Raw genomic sequence first — 23,460 nt, 5'->3', positions numbered from 1 at the left:
TCGATCTCTATTTATGAATGCAAAGAGAGCCTCTATTCGTTACAGCGAAACTCTGCTTTTTACTGAGATTTTTATAAAGCAATAAATAAAAAGCCCTTTACAAATTATCTGGATTTTGCACGGGCTGCATATTCTTCCATTAGCAATTTAAATTTTTTCTTAGTACAAAAAATTTCAATCACAACTCTTAAACTTTCTCTATGATAATCTTAGATTATTTGCTTAAGGGGGGAGCCTGCTTTATAGGCTTCAAAAAATCGATTGTTTTTTTTTTTTTTTTGCATAAATGTCTTCCCAAATTATCCAAGAATGTGCCCTCAAAATTTCAGAAGCAAATTCAAAATATTTTCGGAGTTACAGAAGAAATTGTGAGCAAGCGTCGAGCAGGTACACGAGCGGCCGGATCGCTCGAAGTGCAATTTCTCGATTTTTTATTTTTACGATTTTTCCTATCGAAACGAGATAGCATTGATTGTACTCGGAATTAAATTCTCTTCTAGTTGAACCTAAAAAACCTTAAGAAAGTTATGATTAACCCACATTTTAAACAAACTAAAGAGAAATTTGTTTTTCCAAAAAATGATTTTTTTTGAAGTTAAAACTTCTTTAGAATCGTTGGGAGTGATTTAAGACTCGATGAAACGAAAAAACGACACTACTCTTAGTTACGAAGCGTTATATGTTGATATACGTATGTGTGCGCGCCTGCGTATTACGGAGCCGCGGTGAGCGAGAAGGCATTATGTATACCTATACTACACTACCTAATACTTGCTTAGACCAAGCGTCCTACGAATGTTTGTGTGTATGTTAGTACGTCTGTGTAATATACGCGTTACGACGCTCATAATAGCAACCGCGTGTGCTGTATTGCGTCCGTATTTTGAAGTGAAAACTTCTTTAGAATCGTTGGGAAGCCACTCGTATCATTTGTTGAAATTGAAAACATTGAGGATGAATAATCATAAAATGAAGAAAATAAAATATGAACTTTATAGCAATATTATAATGAACCTATAATTATCCCTCTCCTAATGCTGCTTTCGTCTCATTCTCTCTCAGTTTGTTTTACGGAAGGTTTCACTTCTATCGCGTCTAACCGTTAGACTGGTATTTTTTTTAATTAGCGAAAATTGTTGAATTTCTCACTTTTTGTTTAATTTTCTTGGTTTAACTAGAAGCTATACTACACTAAAAAAAAATTTTTTTTGGGTTTTTGGTTTCTGATGAAAATTGTGACCTGCATCTTTCCCGCCGCACGACACATGCACACTCGAGGCGCCTCGGCAAAATGCTTGTATCTGGCATAATATGACATATATTTTAATGAAAAAATTTGAGAAGACTGTTGAAATATATAACAATAGAATCTGAAAGGTTTGTTTCAATCGAATATTTCTTTCCTTCCTAAAAAAATTCAGGAAAAACTCGATTGTTTGAAGCCTCTAAAGCAGGCTCCCCCCGTAAGATATTATCACAATTTGATTTCGCATATGGTCACTGCGCCAAAAATCATCTAGCGCTACTGCAAACACCATATCACACAGCCGCTAGAAGATGTATCCGGGCTTTCCCCACAGCTCCAACAAAAGCTGTTTTAACGGAAGTAGGACTACCAGATATCGCATTCACAGTACTGAACAAAACGCTGATGTTAATACCAAAAATTTTACGTTGATTGTAGATTGAAATGTTCCATACAAATATTTCCCAGACAATTTTAGCGAGGATTGGCGAGTACACAAAAATTATCAATATTGGCGTTTGGTTGTAATTAACAGAAATGCTGTTGCCAAAATGCTGTTGGAAATTTCATTTACGTAGATCGAAACGAGCATTGAGTGATTGAATAAAGGTTGCATTTTTTCTTTTGGTAAATGACAAAAGGATGAAGAATCACGCTGTTCTAAAAGCATTTCATAATTTTATAACTTTTTTGTTCTCTTTATTCCTTTTGATACTCAATGAAATTACAAAGTCAATGCCGCAGCAAATTTTAAATTATATTCAGTTACAATTCTTATAGTAAAACTTGTTGCGCCAGCGAAAGCAGTCAATCATTTTTTTCTACTTTTCAACTTGTATGCTTTGAGCATCGAAATAGCTACTTATTGTAGCCACTGCAATCGGGGCAGGGTCAACGGTTGTGGCAACAGTTGCACTTAACCTCAAAAGCGGATTGCCGTGAGCGCGAGGGCGAGGGCAAAAGGGTCATCTATACGCTTGTACAAATTTGCGATGAGCTGCTGCACTAAGAATATTTATGTATATGTACGTGTAGTACGATGATAAGGGAACATTAAGAATGGAAAAAAATGTAAAAGTAGCAATGCACATTTGTGGAAGTGGGCAATCAGCGCAAATGTAGTGAAATTTCCATAAACTACTAAGCAGCGCAAGAACGTAGAAGGTCAGTTGAAGTGCTGCCTGTACTTTGTAATAGTCGCTTACGATATTCCAATTTTGTTGCTGCGACCTAGCATAGAGAAAGTTTAAGAGTTGTGATTGCATTTTTTTTTCGCCAAGAATATTGATGTAAAATGTACAAAACTCAATTTAAAAATGCTAATGGAAGAATATGCAGCCCGCGCAAAATCCAGAGAATTTGTAAAGGGCTTTTTATTTATTGCTTTATAAAAATTTCATTACAAAGCAGAGCTTCGCTGGAAAGAACAGAGGCTCCCTTTACATGCATAAATAGAGGTCGACAGAAATTGGTGTCACCATTATTTTATAGAAAGTGTGATTCCCCTGCGAATTTTTGACTGGTGTTAGTTTTGGACCACTATTCATCTAAAAGCGATCAGATATGCAATATTGCAACCCGCACTATTTCCGAAATTTTCAGGAAAATAGGTTGTAGGTAACAACCAAACACCGACTTGGGGACGGGTTAAAATCAGAGAGCGACAAAGTGGTGGAGCCACTCTGTTATACTTGGTTTGAAGGATCATCAGGTCCCTGCAAGCAGGCATTAGTCATGAGTAAGCGACATATAACTACACTACAACTACTACAGTGTTGGCTTTAAAATAAGTCAAATTAAATAAGACAATTTGACTAAAATTAATTTCCAATGAATAGTGGCAACAGAACTGCGATGAAATCATTTTAAGAACTAAGATTGATTAACGAATGTCTGCAGACTTAATGGGGATGATAGCTCTTCCCGGCTGGTTGGTGGATGTTGTCGTAAAAGTATTTCTTTTTGATTGGCACGATAACCGCTTACACAATTTTGGCCGAGTTTAACAAGGCGTGCCAGTAGTTTCATTCTCGTGCTAACCAGCGCCAATTGGACACATCAAGTGAAGCCAAGTCCTTCTCCACCCGATCTTTCCAACGTAGAGGAAGCCTTCCTCTTCCTCAGCTACCACCAGCTGATACCGCATCAAATACTTTCATAGCCGGAGCGCTTGTATCCATTCGGACGGCATGACCCAGCCAGTGTGGCCGCTGGATCTTTAATCGCTGCGCTATGTCTATGTCGTCGTAAAGCTCATACAGCTCATCGTTCCGTCGCCTGCGATATTCGCCGCTGCCAACGTGCAAAGGTCCAAAAATCTTCCGCAGAATCTTTCTTCCGAACACTCCAAGCGTCGCTTCATCGGATGTTGTCGTCGTCCACGCATCTGCGCCATACGTTAGGACGGGTATAATGAGATCCTTTAGAGTGTCAGTTTTGTTCGTCGACAGAGGACTTTACTACTAAATTGCCTACTTAATCCAAATAGCACTTGTTGGCAAGAAAGATTATCCGTTGCATTTCAAGGCTGAGTTTAACCTACTACAATACTCTGAACGCGATTGTACCAAGATAAAGCGAGTCTTACGAGACAGCGGAATTGCGATTGGTGATGGTTGGCCTCGGTTGACGGCTTTCGAGAATGGGAGCTTAGGAGAGACTCCCGTTGAATGTCGTTCAATGCCTGCTTTACATACGTATTAGTACTGCCTGGTTCATTAGATGACCGGTACTGGATCTCGTCAGTGCAGTTAAAGAAACGCCTCCAGACTCGCCTGGAAGGTCAGGCAGCACGCAAGGCTCTACAAGGCTCTTCGAGCTCCGCATCGCCTGACCGAATAGCTACACCTTAATGTTCTTCCTGCAGTCGATGTTTACATCGATAAGACAATATGGAGAAATATAAACGCTAGGCCGCCACCACGGTCTCGCTCGCGATCATAAGGGTGCTCATTGTAACCCTCACTGGTAAACAGGGCGGCACTATAGAGCAGTTTTGTGTCTTGGAGCACAGTTATCAAAATTCCATGCCATCTCATAAAACTGGCTTTCTCGGCAGTCTTGCTCGAGAGCCCATTGCAGTTAAATTATAAGAGATTAGGATTTCTCGGAGAAGAAAAGCCCTATTTTTGAAGGCGCCTTCGCCAAAACCGGGTAATTGCGGGTGCAACAAAATACTACAACAGGGACAATGTAGTCACTTGCGTAGCCTGGTGCGCAGGCCAGATCATCTTCCAAGATGTTACCAGCCAAGTGTAAGCATTGCATGTGACCGATGTCAGGTTCCGAGATACTCTGGTTTGACACACAGAACAGACAATGTGAAGTATCAAGAGCTCTTGCCAGTTGGAACTCTTACGGGAATTGCAGTGATTTGGGGATAGGAATTGAGTTAAGAAAAGGGAGGATTAATATTGCTCTGGTGAGCCCCGAGGAGCTGTAGAGGTTCTGTTTATAGTGCTTGATCGGTTCAAGTGACGATAGGCGAGAGGTGAAGTTCAGCGCACTAGACAGGGGTGGCGGCAGCTCCTGGTCAGAAAAAACCCGAGTCATTCCAGCACGTAGAACCGGTTGCCATGGGAATGACATTATTTGCTTATTTATGTAGCTAGCGATGTCTCGATCGATTTGTAACTGGGCTTATAATATTTTATAAAAGTACGCATGCTAGGGTAGTAACGCTTTGGAGGGTATTTTCTTTCAAAAATTTTAATAAAATTATTTAACTAAAAATGGTTATTAGTAAATATTTCACTTCAAAAAACTCCACACCAAATTTTCCAATATTTAATAAATCACAAAATTTTTTATTTTATTCGGTTCCTTCTTCTTCTTGATTGGCACTACAAGTATAACCGTTTAAGAGATTTTTGCCGAACTTAATAAATCGCGTTAGTTGTTTCTTTTGCGTGCTTGTTGGTACCAGTCGGATACACCTAAAGAAGCCAAGTCCTTCTCTACCTGAACGTAGTGGAGGCCTTCGTTTTCCTCTGCTACCACCAGCTGGTACTGCATAGAATACGTTCTGAAACGGCGCATTTGGATCCATTCGAACGACAAGACCCAGCCCACGAAGCCGCTGGATCTTTATTCGATGCTCTTTTTCAGTTCACCTCCTATTTCATTCAAGTCTAAAAATAAATCAAAAATAATAAAATTTTTGACGAGAATGTCTAAAATACTTAGATAACTTGACATAAATATTTTTAACCGTTCGGCCACAGCAATACGTGAATTTGAGGAAAGGAGAATCACGGCAGGTTCCTCGAGCCTACGCCAGCATACTATACTCTTTCCCAATCTAGATAACGCCAGGGATCAGTGCTAGTCTATGTTTGATGATCATTGCTGGTCAAAAGAGTTATCTGAACCAAACCTAGCATTACCGCTTCCACTCCCTACGATTTTTCTCCTGTACACTCTATTGCAAAATTAGCTTAATTTTAATTAAGGTTAATACAAATTATCATAGTAGTAAAGACACCACATTGTTTTTGTAAAAATAAAGTTCATAATACAACAAAAACCTTATAACGCAAAGTTTACAGCTTAACAAAAAAAAATTTCAAAATTTCATCAAAAATTGAATTTCTTTTTAACAAGAATTTTTAGAATTTTTTTTACATACATTTTTCATATCCCATTGAATTGGAGTACAACAAAGTGCAAAATTTGAGTGACTGCAAAATACCGTTAGTTTTTGAAAACCATTTCGCCTTTTCATTCTCAGCGCTTTTAGTTATTAAAACGGAGCAAATATTATTTTGTTAGATAAATATAAAGCATTTTTTATTATTTCCATGGCATTTTTAGGGAGTTCGCATGTTCTGGTGAAATTTTATCTTTAAATGCGATTTTCGTAAAAAATCACTTTCATTGTAAAAAGAAAGAGAAACCCATTTTCATACATGCAATTTTTTTTATTGCGATTAAATAGCGCAAAATGCAAAAACATTTAATGGCCAGAGCTTGCAAAAAATTTTGTCCATAACATTCGCGTGATTGTAGTTTTTTCGTTATGGCGACTAAAAAGAAAAACGAATACAAAAAAAACGGAAACATGTGTGGTGGCAACAAAGTGTGCGCCTGTTGCTGACAGCTTCATTTAGGTTGTAAGTTGAAAATTATTCGGTATTTTTCTTCTACGCACAGTTTGCTGGATGAACGTCCAACTCAAAATATAAAAAAATAGAAAAAAAAACGGTTTTATGGTTTTCATTTTACTATGTTACTCTAAGTTAAAGTAAATGTGTACTTTCATCTACATACAGGTAGTTATTGCTAACTGTTAATAGATATCGCCAAGCATTTTTTATGAAATATAAGAAAAGAGCTGATCGCTGATTCTGCATACTTATCTGAATTTTTTTTATGTCAAGGCTTTCTACACGCAAACAAGCGATATGTCGATATCTACGGGTGTAAAAAATATGAAACTTCTATACTTTGATATACTGATACTTATGTGCACTCAGTTTTGCTGATTAAAAATTTGCTCACTTGATTACAGCACAATTTGCAGGGTTTACTGAGTAGGAGTTATCTGCGTATGCTGCATGTAGCTGATTTCATGTATGTATGTGTAAAATTGGTATTAGTTTGGGCAAAAAGAAATCCATTATTTTCTCAGCAGATGGCTGTAGTGACTGATATCTCGTAAAGTATCGATCAATCTATTTGAAGTTTTTGTTCGTTGTCAAGGTGACATTTCACACTAAAAAAATTCTTTTGCCGTTTTTTGTTTGTTCCATTCAGTTGTGAGTTATGGGCAAAAATGTTATGCAAAAGTAATGGGATATAATATATTCTGAGGCAAATCCGCTAGAACTGCATTAGTTCGCTTCTGGTGAACTTAGAACCATCAGTTTTTTTTTAATCCATATCTTTATTACGATCTATTTTTGAAGCATTAAACAATATTTTTACTTAAAGCTATTTTATTTAAGAGAAAAAAACATTTTATGGAATACACCTAGTGGTGCAACCATTTACTAATTTTATGATAAATAATAACTTAGGCTAATTTATTAACATATGAGGTCTTTCATAGGCTTTCTCTTGAGTCTGGTGAAGGTTATGGGACTTGCAATTATTCCTGTGACAAGAGGGTTTGAGTGCGATTGTAGTCGCGTGTTGTGTGATGTGGCATATTTTCATATTTCTTCAGTTATTGTGGGTATTTTGAGATCTCGATGAATTTGTGCATTTGTGATATCATAAAGAGCGTTTGAGATCATTCTGAGGGTTTTTGACTGGAATCTTTGAAGTATTTCGATGTTGAAGTTAGCTGCTGTGCCCTAAAGCTGAATGCCGTATGTCCATATCGGTTTCAAGATAGCTGAGTAATAAAGAGCGAGCTTACTTTCGAGAGAAATATGAGAATTTCGATGTAGTAACCAATTTTGGTTTCTAAGTTTTATTCATAAAGCTTTCCGTTTGGTGAAAATATGGGTTTTCCATGTGAGTTTACTATCCGCGATATTTTGTGACATTAGTTTGGGGGATGATTATATTATTGAGCTCAACGGGTGGGTAAGTTTTGTGTAAAAGTGACTTGGGAAGATTTTGTCTCGTTTGGTTTGACGCGCCCGTCTTTCAACCAATGAGTTATTTTATCAAGTCTTTGCTGGAGGTTTTGGGAGGCCAATCACATAGTGAGTGCGGCAGTGTCATCCGCGAACGTTCCAACTATTGTTTCTTCGGACGCTGGTAGATCGTATGTGTATAGCAAGTATAGGATGAGGCCTTATACTACCTTGATTCCTTAATACTACCTTGGGGTACACCAGCAGAACTTTCACATATTTCGGATTGATCCTCGCTTTATTTCACAAAGAAATATCGATTTTCGAGGTAGAACTTAATAAATATGTAATCATTTATTGGAAGAGTGTCTTTTATTTTATAAATGCTAGAACGCAGTCCAGGGCTTGATGTATGATACATATATCGAGAAAAGCCGCTGTGCAATATTTTTTTTGTTCAAATGCTTTGTGAATACTATTTACGAGTCTGTCTACCTGTTCGATGATACTGTGTTTTTTCCTGTAACCGAATTGATGATTTGGGATTATATTTTGTTCTTCAATTATAGGCATCATTTTTTTTTTTGAGGAAAGATATTACTTTGGAGGCAATAGGCAATAGGCTGATGAGCCGATATGATTCGACTTTTTCAGCGCTTTTTTCCGGTTTGAGGATCATTTTTATTTCAGTAAATTTCCAATGAGGTGGAACAAAACCAGATAATGTCATAGAATTTTATATGTGCGTAAGGTAAAGTGAGTCCTTTTTCTGGCAGTTGTTTCAGTATTTCTCCTGTTATGAGGTCATATCAATGGGCCTTCTTTTTTTAAGTTTCTTTATAACTTGTTTAACTTTAATTCTTTTAGGCGTGGGCCCATCTGTTCGAGGGTAACTTTTACTTTTTGAGCAGTGATTAGAGAGGGTTCGATTTCGTGCGGGCAGAACACTCGGGTTAAGTGAACGGGAAAAGTGGCTAAGAAAGGACGGAAACTTATTTTTGGTATGGAAAAAGAAGTTTATGTTGTTTAAAAATAAAATAATTAAACATGGAACAAAAATAGTTTTATAATTTCAATATTAATTACGGATTATATACATATATAAAATAATTAATATAATAAGCTGATTTTGTATGGTATATATAAAAATATGGCTCCAAAAACAAAGTAATTGTTTATAAAATATATGAAAATCAGCCATATGCAGAAGCCGGTACAAAGCGCAAGTAGCTATTGGCAAGCACCATTCGTTCATGTGTCGTACGCAATGCAAACATATCGGGCAGCACTCGGGTTGGTGAGTTAGAGAAAGTCTACTGCACTCGAGCGCTGTTCGCTGAAAACCAACACCTGAAGAAGAATTGTTACGCCAAAACGAAGAAGAAGAATGAAGAAGAGCGATTGCTGATCACTTCACCTTCTCACGATTTATAGAAGAGCTGAGTGCAACACTCTGTGCTGTGATGCGCTATCAAGTGAGCGCAAATATCTATGCACCTGCATGGCGTAACACTTGAAAGGCAATGTAAGGCCCAAGCGAGCAAAATTAGTAACGGAATAACAAAGAGTTCGAATAAATATTTTATATACGACGTTTATGACCCTCCCCTTTCTGGGCTGAATGCTGTGTTCTGTCTTTAAACGGCTGCCTGTGTGAGAATACCTTGCACGCAGACTGTTGCTTTTAAATTGCTACAATTCATAGAGTACCTGCTTTAGCGTATAGTTTACAGCATATTTATCACAGCAAAAATGGCAAACTGAGTAATAAAGTAGATGTTCTTTGAAAAATGAAAAACATTAAACCTATGCTGTGTTGGCACTGTTGCCATTTACTGCATATCGTTTAGCGTCGCTCAGGGTTATGCTGCAAGGCTGGCCCGCAGCATGTAATTATAGCACATACTTTGAAGGATAGTAAAAAGCAAGGAAGCATAAAGAGGTGAAAAAGGCGACTTTACTTTTAGCTTAGAGAAAGCTCTTGTAGGTCAGTTTGCTTCACAGGTGTTGCATACACAATTTATGTGAGAATTTGTACTCATAAAAAATGACGTTAAAAGGTGTGGAAATTTAAGAGAAAATACGTTAATGTGCGACGCTATTACCTGCATATACAAATATACCTACACTACTTTAAATAACTTTGTACTAGGACTTCTTGACAAGTTTTTACAGTTTATTTGCTTCTTCTTTAATTTTAGTGGTTTTTGATGAAAATATAGTCCATTCTCATACATAAGCCATATAAATTCAGGTTTCAAACTTATGTAAATGAATTGAAAACTTAAAAAAAATTTTCAATATTAATGGACAAAATAACGAGTTATAGCGTATTGAATTTTGGTGGCTCAAAAATTGCTTTGACTGATGGCAATTTCTATTCCGACAGCATCAGATAATAGAAAAAAAATAAAAATAATAAATAATTGGCGCGTACACTTCTGCTGGTATTTGGCCGAGTTCCAACTCCTTTTTGGATATACCTACAGGTTTAACCCGACTCCGCGTGGCAAATGGTTTTTTAGAGGAGCTTTTCATGGCATACTTTTTTAGATATTCTAATTAAAAGCCGTGGAATTGTGGAGAAAAGTTTGCTGAATTCTTCTGATTTTGCGGTAAAGTTTGAAACTGAAACTTATATTTTATGCTTTGTATTTTACATTTTATATTTCATATTTTATATTTTATATTTTATATTTTATATTTTATATTTTATATTTTATATTTCATATTTTATATTTTATTGTATATTTTATATTTTATATTTTATATTTTATATTTTATATTTTATATTTTATATTTTATATTTTATATTTTATATTTTATATTTCATATTTTATATTTTATATTTTATATTATATTTTATACTTTATATTTTATATTTTATATTTTATATTTTATATTTTATATTTTATATTTTATATTTTATATTTTATATTTTATATTTTATATTTTATATTTTATATTTTATATTTTATATTTTATATTTTATATTTTATATTTTATATTTTATATTTTATATTTTATATTTTATATTTTATATTTTATATTTTATATTATATTTTATATTTTATATTTTATATTTTATATTTTATATTTTATATTTTATATTATATATTATATATTTTATATTTTATATTTTATATTTTATACTTTATAGTTTATATTTTATATTTTATATTTTATATTTTATATTTTTTATCTTATATTTTATATTTTATATTTTATATTTTATATTTTATATTTTATATTTTATATTTTATATTTTATATTTTATATTTTATATTTTATATTTTATATTTTATATTTTATATTTTATATTTTATATTTTATATTTTATATTTTATATTTTATATTTTATATTTTATATTTTATATTTTATATTATATTTTATATTTTATATTTTATATTTTATATTTTATATTTTATATTTTATATTTTATATTTTATATTTTATATTTTATATTTTATATTTTATATTATATATTATATATTTTATATTTTATATTTTATATTTTATACTTTATAGTTTATATTTTATATTTTATATTTTATATTTTATATTTTTTATCTTATATTTTATATTTTATATTTTATATTTTATATTTTATATTTTATATTTTATATTTTATATTTTATATTTTATATTTTATATTTTATATTTTATATTTTATATTTTATATTTTATATTTTATATTTTATATTTTATATTTTATATTTTATATTTCATATTTCATATTTCATATTTTATATTTCATATTTTATATTTCATATTTTATATTTTAGAAAAAAAGTGAACAATCAAAAAAAACAAAAGAAGAAGAAAAATCTGGTCGAAATGTTGAGGTGTTGTATTTGTTTTTGTGTTTTCCTTGTAAGGGTTATTTACCATACATTTACATATTTATGTCATTTGTTAAGCTGCTCCTCCAAGTTGTGTCATGTGTCTTAGTGTTTGTTCTAAAAATCTAAAAACCTGATATTTCATGTCACTTATGTTTTTATGAGAATCATTTTTCACTGCGAAACTACACTTGGAAGTTTGTCATTATATCCATTTCTATAATTTGCTGTGTTATGCCCACAGTGTGTTTCGAATACGATTCCTAGCAAATCGTAGTCAAGTCCACCCGAAATTGGGCCATCCACGGTGTAGCTGGGCGTGCTTGCTTCTGATGTTCATGAACGGACGCCGGTCAAATAATATTTGAACCACTCTAAGGTTATTTCACTTTTCGATCACCTTCGGCTCTTGTTACTTACGCTAGCACGTCCCCATACCTTCTTAAGAACTTATCTCTTGATTGTTCCGAATGACTTCTCCCCATTGCGCGAAATCTTCCACGTTTTGGGCTATGTATAAAGAAAGGCATGGTGGAAGTTTTGTACAGTGAGGTTTTTAGCCGTTGTGAGAGGAATAACCTTATAATGAGATAAATTCTATGATGTACGTACGTACGATATTCATTGTGTACGAAAGAAAGGATATACTTTATCATCTCTGTGGATCGATTGCCACCGATATCAAATATTTGGTTTTTATAATTAAATAAAATTGAATAGAAATAATTAGATTTGTCTGTTGAATTGTCCCTATAAAAATGTAAAGAGTGATCAGGTTGGTGGTACTTTTTCCAATAGGGATTTATTTGATGGATCACGCGTGACTACTGTCAAACTAAATACACATTTTTTAGTACTCATTGACATTTCATCATGGAAAAACGTACGCTCTGTAAAGAGTGTTCGTCGGGCGCTCAGGCCAATTTATGGTGTTGACCTATAAGGTCCATTTTTGGTTTAATGGCTACGTCATTAAGCAAAATTGCCGTATTTGGACTGAAGAGTAATCCGAAGCCATTCAAAAACAATCATTAGATACATTGAAAATCCATTTGTTGTGGCCTATAGGCTGGAAGAATCATCGCTCCATATTTCTTCCGCTTCCAGTGAGTCATTCAAAATTGGTGTTTAGGGATGGGCGAATTTCGTGGCAGTTGCGACCAGCATTTGAGAGGGATTATCTTTAAAAACTAAATGCCATGAATGGTTTTACACAGAAATAATAAAGGTTCATATTGACACACCAAGTGAAGCCAAGTCCAACGCAGAGGAGGCATTCCTCTTCCTCTACCACCAGCTGGTACCGCTCGAATACTTTCAGAGCCGGAGCGTTCGTATCCATTCGGACGACATGACCCATCCAACCTAGCCGCTGGATCTTTATTCGCTGCGCTATGTCTATGTCGTCGTAAAGCTCATACAGCTCATCTTACCATCACTTGCGATATTCGCCGTTGCCAACGTGCAAAGGTCCAAAAATCTTACGCAGAATCTTTCTCTCGAACACTCCAAGCGTCGCTTCATCGGATCTTGTCATCGTCCACGCTTCTGCGCCATACGTTAGGACGCGCATGATGAGAGTCTTGTTGAGTGTTAGTTTTGTTCGTCGAGAGATGACTTTACTACTCAATTGCCTACTTAGTCCAAAGTAGCACTTGTTGGCAAGAGAGATTCTACGTTAGATTTAGAGGCTGACATTGTTATCGGTGTTAATGCTGGTTCCTAAGTATACGAAGTCCTTTACAACCTCAAAAGATTTGGCGCATTGTGAACATTTGGTCGATGGTAGACTTTCCAGGCCTAAAGCCACACTGATAAGGTCCAATCAGTTGGTTGACGGTGGGCTTCAGCCTTTCACACAGTACGCTCGCTAGAACCTTATAGGCGATAGAAGACTAATCCCGCGGTAATTGGCGCAGATTGCAGGATCGCCTTCTTATGGATTGGGCAGAACACACTTAAATTCTAATCGGGAGGCATGCTTTCATCCGACCATATTTTGCATAGAAGCTGATGAATGCACTTTACCAGTTCCTCACCGCCATGTTTGAATAGCTCAGCCGTCGGCGCTGGGGGCTTTGTTGTTCTTTAGACGCGTTATCGCTATTTTCATATCGTCATGATTGGCTAGCGGAACGACAATTCCGTCGTCAACGATTGGGGTATCGGGATCTTCACATTCTCTGTGACATGCGCATTCTCTGTGAAATATCATATCGGGGTATCAAAATGTAAGAAGTGACTTTCATTGATTGCTGAGATACTGAGCTGCGAAACATTGTTCCAAGCTGCATTTCACAACTACTTTTTTGCATAGGTACGAGGATCACATCGCTTCACTTGAAAATGAGAAAAAGTGGCGCACATTTTATCTTTTTTTTTTTGCATATTTTGTTTTTATTTTTGCCTCAAGACAGGAAAAAGTGGAAGCTGGACTGTGTGGCATTTGTTCTTATTGTGAATAAATATTTCCCCATTTTGTTATTACGAAAAAGGATTTCTCATGTAAAATCTCTTATTTCACAGGCATACAGTCTGTGTAAAGAAGCGCATTTATTTAGTTTGGATTTGAAATTTATTCAAATAATTTCTGTAGATTTGTTTAATGAAGTTAGGGTAATTTCGATGTTTTACTGCTTCCAATTTTATTTAAAAAAAAGGAAAATATATCTATAATCGTTACACACCAAAGCAAACAGTTAGTGTGCCCGACTGCGCTTCTCTCATTCACTCCTATTCTTGTGCATGTGTGCGCTTAGAGCTGCTGGTAATTGTTGTAATTGTGATTGCCATAGCTTTTTGCATTCTTCAACTTGCAATTTTCCTATCCGAGCCATGCTCGGCATGCAAACAATGTGTACGCTCCGTATGTAGGAAGGAATGCCAAACAACAAAAACAAAAAAGTTATACAAAAAACAAATGAATTCGTAACACGTTTGTGAGTGTTTGTGTGTATTGTTTGTAAGTAATACTGATTTACTTATGTGCATGACAGGACTGCACATTGTAACGAGTTTTTAATGCAGGCTATTCGATATCATATTTGTAAGTGGTGTCCTTCATACTAAAAAAAAATAGTTTCACCGCGCGCCTTTGTATTCATTGGCTTTGATCCAACAACTCTTCGTTTCTCAGCCAAATTTTACAATTCTTCTTGAGGTATGTGGAAATGTTGGAATTTTAGCTTTGAATATTTGAATGGTATGTCTGTATGTATTTGCTTGCGAGTTGATGAAAGTTTGTAGAAATATTCATATTTTACATTATTCTGCAATTTCTTGTCGCTTCAGTAAGCAGGTAGAATGTGCGGATATGTTTATGTATGTATGTATGTATGTATAAGTGTTTAAAACGGCAAACAGAGAAGCAAGAATTGTGTACAATAGAAGCAAATGATTGTTAAGAAAATTTACCTTAGAAGTAGTTAAAAATATGTTCGAAAACCCTTTACTGCAATTGTATACCAACAACTTTGACTGCTGGTTAAGTTCAAAGCAGCTTAATTACTTTGTGATTTTTTATTTGTTGTTTCTTTCAAAGACAAATGGGTTTCTAATTAAATAAGTACTGTCGCATCTGATTAATCACCTGTCAAATGTAATGTTCCCCATACGTTTTTTGTTTGCATGCGACTGGTTGCGTTGTAATTTTGTACGTCTCACACGATTCTGAGGACTAAAAGTGGCTATTAGGGTATGGTTTTGATAAAGGTGGGGCTGAAAACTGCCTCCTCCAAAGACTGTAGTACGTCAGTATTTTAAGGAAATAAAATACATTTTTTGGGAAGTTTATCACCACTCCTCTTAATAAGCCCAATAAACACCTGAGTAATGATTTTTCATGATCTTAGTAATTATTGGTTCCATCAATTTGAATTTTGAAAACTAAAATTAGATTCGTAACGTTGAACTCCAAAAACCCTAAAAAGTTCAATTTGGTGACCTGGTTTAAACTTTTTGGGGATCCCAAAAGCCTTCGATGGCGAGAAAAGCTAGAACGCGGCTAAAGAAAAACAAAGCCGCGGGCGCCGACGGACTGCCGGCTGAGCTATTCAACCATGGCGGCGAGGAGCTGGTAAGGTGCATGCATCAGCTTCTATGCGAAATATGGTCGGATGAAAGTATGCCTGTCGATTGGAATTTAAGTGTGCTCTGACCAATCCAAAAGAAGAGTGATCCTGCAGGCTGTGCCAATTATCGCGTGATTAGCCTTCTATCGCCTATGAGGTTCTCGCTAGCGTATTGTGTGAAAGGTTGAAGCCCACCAGCAGTCAACTGATTGTACTTTATCAGTGTGACTTTAGACCTGGAAAGTTCACCATCGATCAGATATTCACAATACGCCAAGTCTTGGAAAACCCGAATGAAAGGGGAATCGACGCCACCAGCTTTTCGCGACTTCACAGCTGCATTCGACAGTACGAAAAGGAGTTACTTGTATGCCGCGATACCTGCTTTTTTTACCCCCGCAAAACTAATACGTCAAGCAAAACGACGTTGCTCAATACTTGTAGCGCCGTTAGAATTGGGAAAGATCTCTCCGAGCCGTTTGATACCAAACGAGGTTTCAGACAGGGTGACTCGTTGTCGTGTATTTTCTTTAATCTGATGCTGGAAAAGATGGTGCAAACTGCAGAACTTAATCGCTCCGACACAGTTTTTTATAAAAGCGTACAATTGTTGGCATATGCCGATGAAGTTGATATCATCGGTCTTAATCAACGCGCTTTCACTTCTACTTTTTCCAAATTGCATAAAGAAGCAAAGCGAATGGGTCTGGTGGTGAACGAGGACAAAACGAAGTTCCTCCTGTTATCAAACAAACAGTCGGTGAACTCCTGTATCGGCGCGCACGTCACTGTTGACAGCTATGATTTCGAGGTTGTAAGATAGCTCATTTATTTAGGAATCAGCATTAACTCCAAGAATAATAACAGCCTGGAATTCCGGCGAAGAATCTCTCTTGCCAACAAGTGCTACTTTTGGACTAAGTAGGTGATTGAGTAGTAAAGGCTCTCACCATGCAAGCTTGGGCGATGACAATATCTGTTGAGGCGTTACTTGTAGTGCTCGAGAAAAGATTGTGGTTCAATGATCTTATTCAGTGATCTATATGAGCTTTACGAGTCATAGGCATGGCGCAGCGAATAAACATCCAGCGGCTACGTTGGTTGGGTCATGTCGTCCGAATGGAATACAAGCGCTTCCGCTCTGAAAGTATTCGATTCGGTATCAGCTGATGGTAGCAGAGGAAGAGGAAAGCCTCCTTTGCGTTGGAAAGATGTGGTGGAGAAGAACTTGGCTTTTGATGCTCCCATCTGACGCCGGTTAGTACGAGAAAGGAATGACTGGCGCGCTTTGCTAAACTCGATTAAAATCGCATAAGCGGTAATCACGCCCATTAAAAAGGAGAAGAAGGAACTTTAATATCATCGACTGAAATTATTTTGAACATCAAAAGTAAAAACTTAAAGGTTATTATGCCCATGAGATAACCATTCTTAATGTGAGACTTAATATTTTTTTTATATTCGACAATTGGAATTACTTGCTTTTTACTGAACCGGAACTAAAAAAAATGTCAGAGCAAAATTCATTGCTATAAGATTTTTGATTTGAAGTGCCCTGCCATTGATGCCATGATAAAAGAAGCTCGTAGATTTAGCGACAAGAATTTGGAGTGTTTCCAATGCTTGCCGAGAGCTAACTGGCCTTAAGAACATTTTCTCTCACATATTTGGGATCTAACTTTTAAAAGATTGTGTTCACCTGTATTTGATTGTATGTACTAGCGTACGGTTTTATGTTGGCAGGAGTGTGCACTCTTAAACAAAATCTTCCATGCTTCGCACCCTTATTACCCAATATTTTATAACCAATGCCATCTGTGCATTCCTATGCATTCCACACGCATTTTCGTTGCTCTGACGCAAATATCCCTTATTATTACACCCACATTCGATTTTTACTATGCACTTTTTATGGATTTATTATGTCAGCTCTTTGTTTATCGCAAAGCTCTTCAAATGCTATGGTTTGGTTTATTTTATTTATGCGATTACCAGTCGTTATCTCAACGGCATTACAACTATAAAAACTGAAATTTGTGTTTGATATCATTCAATATTCTATTTAAGTGTTTCGCTAGCAGATGGGACACACAAAGGGATGGGCTAATGCCGTTAACGTGGCATAATACTTGTATGTATATGCAATACGTAGTAATGTGAGGCGAAATACTTTTTCGAACCCTCTTCCTTATGGTTTAAATGAAATATATTTGTATTTTTGTTCATTTCATTACAGATTTTATTGCTAAAACACTTACGAATTTTAGCTTTTGAAGCGCACCTTAGCTGCAATCAAGAAAATCAATGAAATTAAAAGTTTCCATTTTTGTCTCTCTCTTCCGAATTATCCCGACTTTTGAGTTCTTGTAAAAAGATATACAGATAAGGTACGCAATGGATGTTATTTTTATGTGTAGTTAATTTTTAATCAAATAAAAGAAATATATCATTTCATCGCCTTTACGAGTACAACATAAAAATAAGAGAAAAAAAGTGATGGAAATATGGGGAAGTTTGAAAACAAGAACGCATGTCCTCAGTTTGGTGAAGTATGGCGGTTCAGGGTTAAGGAGCTATGGCTAAACAGAACTTTCTGACTATAGTGAGAAAAAGTTTACTGGATGGTAAAGAAAAAATCGAACTTGAAATACTCTGCATTATTTTAAAATATTTATTACGGGGTTATATATAGTTTGAAGGCCGAAAAAAAGTGAATTTTCAAGAATTTTTTCTGAGAAAACTTTTAAATTTATTGATCTAAAAATTTGTACAGTTTTGGCTTCGTTTATTTCTAATATTTATTTCGTATTGTAATGAAATCTATCATATCCCTTTGTAGCCAATGGTGAATATTTTCCAACGGCACTTAATGATACAATTTCGGAAATGTTTCGCTTCCTGCGTTTTAGGTATTTCAATTTTTAAAACAAAAACCAAAAACGCATAACAGTATGAACCGTAGCTGCTGTCACTCACACTCTCACTGGCGCCGTTGGCTATCTTTTATAGTGGCATTTCTTTCTTTGTTTCGAGTCACTTGACACGTTGAAGATTTTATTTGCGCATCACATTTCCCAAACCATTCGTGCGTTAATAGGATTTCTAAGAATTTATTTTCTTGCTGTCATATAGCATTACACATGAAGTGAGTATAAAGTATATGCACCGTTTTGTGAATTTTACTAAAGCAAGGCGGATGTACCTAACAGCGCTGGTCAGAATATTTACGGAAATGTACTCGTGTTTGCTTGGAAAAGAATACGTTTGTTTTTATAATTTTTCGTTAAACTACTAGAAGTATAGTAGTAGTTGTGGGACTATTGTTAATAAGCGAAGTTTTTATTTATAGGTATATGTGTGCATTAGAGCGGGTCAATTTGTGTGGAATTACTTTTTTAGTTCTACATAGAAATAATAAGAAAAATAACCCACTGGACCATTGGTTTTATTTCAGTTTGGAGTTTGCCAAATTTAAAGCGTTGCTACACTTGTGCTCATAAAATTAAGTCACTAAAGGTTTTTAAAATATTTGCAACAAATTTCATGTTACATTTTTTTTGTTAATTTTAAAATTATTTTTAATTTTACTCTTGTTTTTTTAGATTATAAAAGTAATAAAAATTAAAAACTAACAAAATATGCATATATATAACACAAACTGTTATAAATCAATGGTGGAAACTTTGCAAAAACTAACAAAAATTGCACAAATTAAAAAAAAATTAACACTGAAATATAAAATTTTTTGATCACACTTCTGGATATGCAGTTGTATAGTGCATTGGATTCTTATACAACAATGTAAAAGAGTTTTCTTTTGTTTTTTTGTTTCTTTCCTTGTTCACTCCACTCGGGAGCATAGGGCCTCGACAAGACATTTCATGCAATGGTTTCGTTAATCTATTTGATTTTTGACAAGGCAGATGATTAGCAGCCGCTAGTGAAAGTTTAACGCCGCTTAAAAATAGCGTTGATTTTATAAAAGAAAAATTTTGCTACGGTGTTGAGAATTTTCGTCCATGTAAAGTAATTCTAAACTTAATTTGGAAGAAAATTCTTACCACCACCTCTTCGCGCCCTCTCCTTTCATTCCATCGGTTTTTCTCTTTCACCTTACATCCTTCACAATGGGTAACCATTCCAAACTAACCTATGGAAGAAAATTCTCAACATTGCATGCAAAGAGGAAGAATTTTTGATACATATTTTTTATGTAAAAAATCGCTAGATGGCGCTACAAAGCAATTTATATGTATTGTTTTTTATTGGAATAGGAACATCATCGCGACGCACACTGAAAATAGGACGAGGAGCTCGGCCAAACACCTAACAGAAGTGTACGCGCTTAATATTTATTTATTTTTTAATAGGAAAAAATTTCCGAGTAAAAGTTTGTTTTAAAAAAATTAACATTCGTTAATTCATTCATTATCGAATATGGGGATGAGTGTTGTCGAATTAATGGACATACTCGCCGCTGAGAAGACGATAATGTTGCCAAAATGGCTTTTTCAATGGAATCCGCAAGGAAGTCGACGCAGAGGTCGCACACTCAAATTTGGATGCACACATTCTCCCACAGAAGGCTTTCCACTCCACTTGGAACCAATTCAGACACATTCCGGCTAACAGAAATCATTGAAGAACATTTGTTTCAGTCCTATATTCCATCTAGGAGCGATATAATATGCATTATGATGGTTTTCTTAACTAGTGTGTTTATTTTCAATTAAGAATGTCGTCGAAATATATAGTTTATCAAGAAATACGACACAAAACGTCGTTTATGAAGCGCATAATCCCAAGGTCAATGATTTCCACTATCTTCTATCGTCGGCTGTTTGTTTAGCCCGCGTCCAGGAGAGATTGTTGGTGGATAGTTCCTCACCAGATTCGTTTGGATAATGGTCCGCGCTTGTAACCTTTTGGGTTTCACTCTAAAGCGATCGCTGGTACTTCTTGCGCTGGTTTTCTAAGTTAGGTAGGTAGGTGAAATGGTTGAAGTGCCAGTCTGGCACTCCTCAAGTAGCACTAAGGCGCCGCTTTGATACCATTATGAGACCTTCAACAAGAAAATATCTACATCCAGCCAGAGCTGTTGACATAATAGAGAAGATTTATGGGATTTAAGTTCGCGCACTGTCCCAGCCTCTCGAAGAAAGGAGCACCCAGTGACCTCAATCGGCTAGCTGCCAAACCTGAAAGGTCCACACAGCTTCTGAAATGGAGGTTAAATGGTAAACCTATCTTTTCGCGTATGTACCCATCATCCAGTGACCGGTAAACACAGCTACGAGTTTGGAAATTGAATGGCGAGGAGTCCAAAGGACTTTCTGAGTCCTCCGTATATTGTTCTGGGGGCCAAAAGGTTTTCGAAATAGGGTGAAAGGGTGAAAAAATTGAGCTCCATCTTGTCTGCGCTTTGCTGAGAAGTAATTTGTGGAGTTTCCCTTTAACAACTGTCAGGGGGAGGCCGATGCCAGGTTAGGAAGTCTCTGAGGCCAATTCAGCCCTCTTCCTGTCAAGCTCATCAGAAAATTCATTTCCCTCTATGTTCCTATGTTCTGGAACCCATATTAGAGAAATGTTACCGGCACAACCAAGTGATTTGATCTCCTTACAAGAGTTAACTAGTTTCGTTCAGCACCATGACGTCGTCAGAGCCTTGATAGCAGCTTGACTATCAAGAAAATGTTAATATCTCCGTAGCTGCCGCGTTCCCTAAGCATTTGTGGGTTGGTCTTCTAAGAGCATATCCGATTCAGGCCCTCTTACGGATTCCAATACAAATTGCGATCTGATTGTGTCATCTGTGTACATCAATGTTTGATATCAAGTTTTCTGGTCAAAAGGCGCGTATTATTGTACGGAGGCATCGATTAACAAAAGTTTGTAGTTTGCTATTTCCTGTGATACTGGCCAGAACTGGTAGCCGTTATTGTACAAATTTAATATTTGAGCTAAAAATTCGAATTTCGGTTTTTTCAGCAGACTCTTTGGAGTATCACTTCGGAGTTTTTAAGTATTGCAAAGCCTGCTTTTGCTTTGTTTAATCGAGCTGATATATTGGCTGCGAGGCACCCATCTGCAGTATTTTGGCTGCCGAGATATGTAAACTCTTGAACCTCGTTGATCTGTCGGCCAGAAGTGCTGATATTATTGGGTTGGATAGCATTGATGTTAATAGATTTGGTTTTCGTAATGGATCTTCAATCTCTAATTTAAATATTGCTCGCATAAATCGATCAGCTTTGATTATATAATACTATGCATACAGCTTTGAAAGTCTGATCATCCTGAGGGGATTTTCTTTCCAAACTAAAAGTTAACTCTAAATGATAAATGCTTGTTTTGAGAAGCTGTCGCCCCCCAGCTATTAGCAAATATCTTTTTATACTATACAATTTCAGTATTTCATGTTTGATGCGTTTAACTCAGGAACTCCTGGCTCATTACTGATATGCCACGCACTCTTGCTTGTTTACTCGCATGCGGTAGTAAATTGTAGCTGCCATGTTTTGCACCTATTGCGCGCAACTATTTTACTAAGCACCACAATTAAATTCGGTCGTCAAACTTTATTTGGTTCTTGCAAGCTTTGTGTGTGTTTGCATTTGCTTTGACTTCCGCTTGCGTGTTCATAAAAACGGCTGTTGAAAGAAAGCATTCGTAATGACATTAGTGACAAGAGCAATTTAATATGTCTCAAATGCAGGACAAATTACTATAACATGTTTGAATGGTCCTTGAGAAACATATTTACTTTGTGTAGGTAATGCGCAGAAATATGTGGTGTGACAAGGCAAACAGGAAAAGTTCCTAAGTTGGGTGGGAAATTTATTATACAAGTCATTTATTAGCTTTGCCATTTGTTTGCTGGCTGCTTTGATGGGTATTTTATGTGCTTATGTGTTAGTGTGCATGTTTACACGCGCACTGCTAAATACATTGAAAATAGCAATTAAGTGGGTTTTTGGTCCAATTTTCGAATTTCAAATAGAATGAGAGACTCTCTAAATCTAAAGCGTATTTTCATTACATTTCATAAAGTTTGTCAGTAGTTTTCAGCAGTTTCATGTAAGGCGTCGCTTTGGTGGGTTTTAAGGAAAATAAACTCTGTAGTAGTCATAGTGAGATTTCGCATTTCTATTCGTTCATACGCCTGATCAGATTAGATGAACTCGTAAGATATAGCCAAATAAAGCAATGAAATAAATTACACCCTTTCCACCATTGTGCAACAACATTTTTAATTTTTTAAATTAACAGACTTCCAAGGGAGTAAAACAAAAGGTTAAGAAGTAAAGGGTATTCCATTTAGAGGGTGCGGGTTTTAAATTGAAATAAAATAACGAAGTTTCAAATTAATAGGGCAACATTTTTATTAATTTTGTGTAGAGCCATTCATGACATTTGCCTTTGAAGTGGCTAGGGGTAGTCGGAATAAAAAAAAATGGATTTTGTTTTTTTTGCATTTTCTTAAAGTATAATAACTTAAAAATATTGTGTAAAAATTTGATGTTAGTCTGACAAATACTTTTTGAGTTATTCAATAACTAACAAAGGGCTTTCGGGTGCTCGGGAGCTCGATAGAAAAATTTAAATTCGTTTTTCTCAAAACTACAGTCTTTGAACTGGTGAACACTGTAACTTAAAATTTGCTTGGTACATTTCAATAAAACATATATTGTTTTTGAAAAACATAAAAACTCGTGCCTGATCGAAGGATTTTTTTTTTCAAAAATGTCGATTTTTTTAAACAATTAATTGTCGGTTT

Source organism: Anastrepha ludens, chromosome 6 (genome assembly GCF_028408465.1).
Source record: "Anastrepha ludens isolate Willacy chromosome 6, idAnaLude1.1, whole genome shotgun sequence".
NCBI lineage: Eukaryota > Metazoa > Arthropoda > Insecta > Diptera > Tephritidae > Anastrepha > Anastrepha ludens.
The sequence above is the reverse complement of the archived record's forward strand: the minus strand, read 5'-3'. Positions refer to the sequence as shown.